This window comes from Prunus avium, chromosome 4, assembly GCF_965620075.1.
Source record: "Prunus avium chromosome 4, drPruAviu1.hap1.1, whole genome shotgun sequence".
Taxonomy (NCBI): domain Eukaryota; kingdom Viridiplantae; phylum Streptophyta; class Magnoliopsida; order Rosales; family Rosaceae; genus Prunus; species Prunus avium.
In genome coordinates this window covers 5,063,223-5,069,568 of record NC_142287.1, presented here as the reverse complement: position 1 = coordinate 5,069,568, position 6,346 = coordinate 5,063,223, and positions in this window count along the sequence as shown.

Here is a 6,346-nt window from a genome sequence, read left to right as displayed (position 1 = left end):
GTGGGAGGAGTCATTTGGTGAGTTTTGAGTGAAATCCAATCGCTAGAAGTATGGAATACACCAACCACTCCAATTAGGAACGAACTGCCGTTGAACTTGAATTGTCCAATTTCTCACACCTATTGATTTCGGATTGAGCCCAAAACTTGGGCAACATCATAATATGGTGGGAGGAGTCATTTGGTGAGTTTTGAGTGAAATCCAATAGCTAGAAGTATGGAATACACCAACCACTCCAATTAGGAACGAACTGCCGTTGAACTTGAATTGTCCAATTTGGAACACCTATTGATTTCGGATCGAGCCCAAAACTTGGGCAACATCATAATATGGTGGGAGGAGTCATTTGGTGAGTTTTGAGTGAAATCCAATCGCTAGAAGTATGGAATACTCCAACCACTCCAATTAGGAACGAACTGCCGTCGAACTTGAATTGTCCAATTTCTCACACCTATTGATTTCGGGACGAGCCCAAAACTTGGGCAACATCATAATATGGTGGGAGGAGTCATTTGGTGAGTTTTGAGTGAAATCCAATCGCTAGAAGTATGGAATACACCTACCACTCCAATTAGGAACGGACTGTTGTTGAACTTGAATTGTCCAATTTCTCACACGTATTGATTTCGGATCGAGCCCAAAACTCTGGGCAACATCATAAAATGGTGGGAGAAGTCATTTGTGTGTTTTGAGTGAAATCCAATCGCTAGAAATGTGGAATACACCAACCACTCCAATTAGGAACGAACTGCCGTTGAACTTCAATTGTACAATTTGGAACACCTATTGGTTTCGGATCGAGCCCAAAACTTGGGCAACATCATAATATGGTGGGAGGAGTCATTTGGTGAGTTTTGAGTGAAATCCAATCGCTAGAAGTATGGAATACACCAACCACTCCAATTAGGAACGAACTGCCGTTGAACTTGAATTGTCCAATTTCTCACACGTATTGATTTCGGATCGAGCCCAAAACTTGGGCAACATCATAAAATGGTGGGAGGAGTCATTTGTGAGTTTTTAGTGAAATCCAATTGCTAGAAGTGTGGAATACACCAACCACTCCAATTAGGAACGAACTGCCGTTGAACTTGAATTGTCCAATTTCTCACACCTATTGATTTCGGATCGAGCCCCAAACTTGGGCAACATCATAATTTGGTGGGAGGAGTCATTTGGTGAGTTTTGAGTGAAATCCAATCGCTAGAAGTATGGAATACACCAACCACTCCAATTAGGAACGAACTGCCGTTGAACTTGAATTGTCCAATTTCTCATACCTATTGATTTCGGATCGAGCCCAAAACTTGGGCCACATCATAATATGGTGGGAGGAGTCATTTGGTGAGTTTTGAGTGAAATCCAATCGCTAGAAGTATAGAATGCACCAACCACTCCAATTAGGAACGAACTGCCGTTGAACTTGAATTGTCCAATTTCTCACACCTATTGATTTCGGATCGAGCCCCAAACTTAGGCAACATATGGTGGGTGGAGTCATTTGGTGAGTTTTGAGTGAAATCCAATCGCTAGAAGTATGGAATACCCCAACCACTCCAATTAGGAACGAACTGCCGTTGAACTTGAATTGTCCAATTTCTCACACCTATTGATTTCGGATCGAGCCCAAAACTTGGGCAACATCATAATATGGTGGGAGGAGTCATTTGGTGAGTTTTGAGTGAAATTCAATCGCTAGAAGTATGGAATACACCAACCACTCCAATTAGGAACGAACTGTCGTTGAACTTGAATTGTCCAATTTCTCACACCCATTGATTTCGGATCGAGCCCCAAACTTGGGCAACATCATAATATGGTGGGAGGAGTCATTTGGTGAGTTTTGAGTGAAATCCAATCGCTAGAAGTATGGAATACACCAACCACTCCAATTAGGAACGAACTGCCGTTGAACTTAAATTGTCCAATTTCTCACACCTATTGATTTCGGATCGAGTCCAAAACTTGGGCAACATCATAATATGGTGGGAGGAGTCATTTGGTGAGTTTTGAGTGAAATCCAATCGCTAGAAGTACGGAATACACCTACCACTCCAATTAGGAACGAACTGCCGTTGAACTTGAATTGTCCAATTTCTCACACGTATTGATTTCGTATCGAGCCCAAAACTTGGGCAACATCATAAAATGGTGGGGGAAGTCATTTGTGTGTTTTGAGTGAAATCCAATCGCTAGAAGTGTGGAATACACCAACCACTCCAATTAGGAACGAACTGCTGTTGAACTTGAATTGTACAATTTGGAACACCTATTGGTTTCGGATCGAGCCCAAAACTTGGGCAACATCATAATATGGTGGGAGGAGTCATTTGGTGAGTTTTGAGTGAAATCCAATCGCTAGAAGTATGGAATACACCAACCACTCCAATTAGGAACGAACTGCCGTTGAACTTGAATTGTCCAATTTCTCACAGGTATTGATTTCGGATCGAGCCCAAAACTTGGGCAACATCTTAAAATGGTGGGAGGAGTCATTTGTGAGTTTTTAGTGAAATCCAATTGCTAGAAGTGTGGAATACACCAACCACTCCAATTAGGAACGAACTGCCGTTGAACTTGAATTGTCCAATTTCTCACACCTATTGATTTCGGATCGAGCCCCAAACTTGGGCAACATCATAATATGGTGGGAGGAGTCATTTGGTGAGTTTTGAGTGAAATCCAATCGCTAGAAGTATGGAATACACCAACCACTCCAATTAGGAACGAACTGTCGTTGAACTTGAATTGTCGAATTTCTCACACCTATTGATTTCGGATCGAGCCCCAAACTTGGGCAACATCATAATATGGTGGGAGCAGTAATTTGGTGAGTTTTGAGTGAAATCCAATCGCTAGAAGTGTGGAATACACCAACCCCTCCAATTTGGAACGAACTGCCGTTGAACTTGAATTGTCCAATTTGGAACACCTATGGATTTCGGATCGAGCCCCAAACTTGGGCAACATCATAATATGGTGGGAGGAGTCATTTGGTGAGTTTTGAGTGAAATCCAATCGCTAGAAGTATGGAATACACCAACCACTCCAATTAGGAACGAACTGCCGTTGAACTTGAATTGTCCAATTTCTCACACCTATTGATTTCGGATTGAGCCCAAAACTTGGGCAACATCATAATATGGTGGGAGGAGTCATTTGGTGAGTTTTGAGTGAAATCCAATAGCTAGAAGTATGGAATACACCAACCACTCCAATTAGGAACGAACTGCCGTTGAACTTGAATTGTCCAATTTGGAACACCTATTGATTTCGGTTCGAGACCAAAACTTGGGCAACATCATAATATGGTGGGAGGAGTCATTTAGTGAGTTTTGAGTGAAATCCAATCCCTAGAAGTATGGAAAACACCAACCACTCCAACTAGGAACGAACTGCCGTTGAACCTGAATTGTCCAATTTCTCACACCTATTGATTTCGGATCGATCCCCAAACTTGGGCAACATCATAATATGGTGGGAGGAGTCATTTGGTGAGTTTTGAGTGAAATCCAATCGCTAGAAGTTTGGAATACACCAACCACTCCAATTAGGAATGAACTGCCGTTGAACTTGAATTGTCCAATTTGGAACACCTATTGATTCCGGATCGAGCCCAAAACTTGGGCAATATCATAATATGGTGGGAGGAGTCATTTGGTGAGTTTGGAGTGAAATCCAATCGCTAGAAGTATGGAATACACCAACCACTCCAATTAGGAACGAACTGCCGTTGAACTTGAATTGTCCAATTTGGAACACCTATTGATTTCGGTTCGAGACCAAAACTTGGGCAACATCATAATATGGTGGGAGGAGTCATTTAGTGAGTTTTGAGTGAAATCCAATCCCTAGAAGTATGGAAAACACCAACCACTCCAACTAGGAACGAACTGCCGTTGAACCTGAATTGTCCAATTTCTCACACCTATTGATTTCGGATCGATCCCCAAACTTGGGCAACATCATAATATGGTGGGAGGAGTCATTTGGTGAGTTTTGAGTGAAATCCAATCGCTAGAAGTTTGGAATACACCAACCACTCCAATTAGGAATGAACTGCCGTTGAACTTGAATTGTCCAATTTGGAACACCTATTGATTCCGGATCGAGCCCAAAACTTGGGCAATATCATAATATGGTGGGAGGAGTCATTTGGTGAGTTTGGAGTGAAATCCAATCGCTAGAAGTATGGAATACACCAACCACTCCAATTAGGAACGTACTGCCGTTGAACTTAAATTGTCCAATTTCTCACACCTATTGATTTCGGATCAGGCCAAAAACTTGGGCAACATCATAATATGGTGGGAGGAGTCATTTGGTGAGTTTTGAGTGAAATCCAATCGCTAGAAGTATGGAATACACCTACCACTCCAATTAGGAACGAACTGCCGTTGAACTTGAATTGTCCAATTTCTCACACGTATTGATTTCGGATCGAGCCCAAAACTTGGGCAACATCATAAAATGGTGGGACGAGTCATTTGTGAGTTTTTAGTGAAATCCATTCGCTAGAAGTGTGGAATACACCAACCACTCCAATTAGGAACGAACTGCCGTTGAACTTGAATTGTCCAATTTCTCACACCTATTGATTTCGGATCGAGCCCCAAACTTGGGCAACATCATAATATGGTGGGAGGAGTCATTTGGTGAGTTTTGAGTGAAATCCAATCGCTAGAAGTATGGAATACACCAACCACTCCAATTAGGAACGAACTGCCGTTGAACTTGAATTGTCCAATTTCTCACACCTATTGATTTCGTATCGAGCCCAAAACTTGGGCCACATCATAAGATGGTGGGAGGAGTCATTTGGTGAGTTTTGAGTGAAATCCAATCACTAGAAGTATGGAATACACCAACCACTCCAATTAGGAACGAACTGTCGTTGAACTTGAATTGTCGAATTTCTCACACCTATTGATTTCGGATCGAGCCCCAAACTTGGGCAACATCATAATATGGTGGGAGCAGTAATTTGGTGAGTTTTGAGTGAAATCCAATCGCTAGAAGTGTGGAATACACCGACCCCTCCAATTAGGAACGAACTGCCGTTGAACTTGAATTGTCCAATTTGGAACACCTATGGATTTCGGATCGAGCCCCAAACATGGGCAACATCATAATATGGTGGGAGGAGTCATTTGGTGAGTTTTGAGTGAAATCCAATCGCTAGAAGTATGGAATACACCATCCACTCCAATTAGGAACGAACACCCGTTGAACTGAAATTGTCCAATTTCTAACACCTATTGATTTCGGATCGAGCCCAAAACTTGGGCAACATCATAATATGGTGGGAGGAGTCATTTGGTGAGTTTTGAGTGAAATCCAATCGCTAGAAGTATGGAATACACCAACCACTCCAATTTGGAACGAACTGTCGTTGAACTTGAATTGTCCAATTTCTCACACCCATTGATTTCGGATCGAGCCCCAAAGTTGGGCAACAACATAATAGGGTGGGAGGAGTCATTTGGTGAGTTTTGAGTGAAATCCAGTCGCTAGAAGTATGGAATACACCAACCACTCCAATTAGGAACGAACTGCCGTTGAACTTGAATTGTCCAATTTGGAACACCTATTGATTTCGGTTCGAGACCAAAACTTGGGCAACATCATAATATGGTGGGAGGAGTCATTTAGTGAGTTTTGAGTGAAATCCAATCGCTAGAAGTATGGAATACACCAACCACACCAACTAGGAACGAACTGCCGTTGAACTTGAATTGTCCAATTTCTCACACCTATTGATTTCGGATCGATCCCCAAACTTGGGCAACATCATAATATGGTGGGAGGAGTCATTTGGTGAGTTTTGAGTGAAATCCAATCGCTAGAAGTATGGAATACACCAACCACTCCAATTAGGAATGAACTGCCGTTGAACTTGAATTGTCCAATTTGGAACACCTATTGATTCCGGATCGAGCCCAAAACTTGGGCAACATCATAATATGGTGGGAGGAGTCATTTGGTGAGTTTTGAGTGAAATCCAATCGCTAGAAGTATGGAATACACCAACCACTCCAATTAGGAACGAACTGCCGTTGAACTTGAATTGTCCAATTTCTCACACCTATTGATTTCGGATGAAACCCCAAACTTGTGCAACATCATAATATGGTGCGAGAAGTCGTTTGGTGAGTTTTGAGTGAAATCCAATCGCTAGAAGTATGGAATACACCAACCACTCCAATTAGGAACGAACTGCCGTTGAACTCAAATTGTCCAATTTCTCACACCTATTGAGTTCGGATCGAGCCCAAAACTTGGGCAATGTTGAGCCTATTCCTAACAACTAAAATGAGTTATTAAAAATAGAAACTTCAATTCTCGC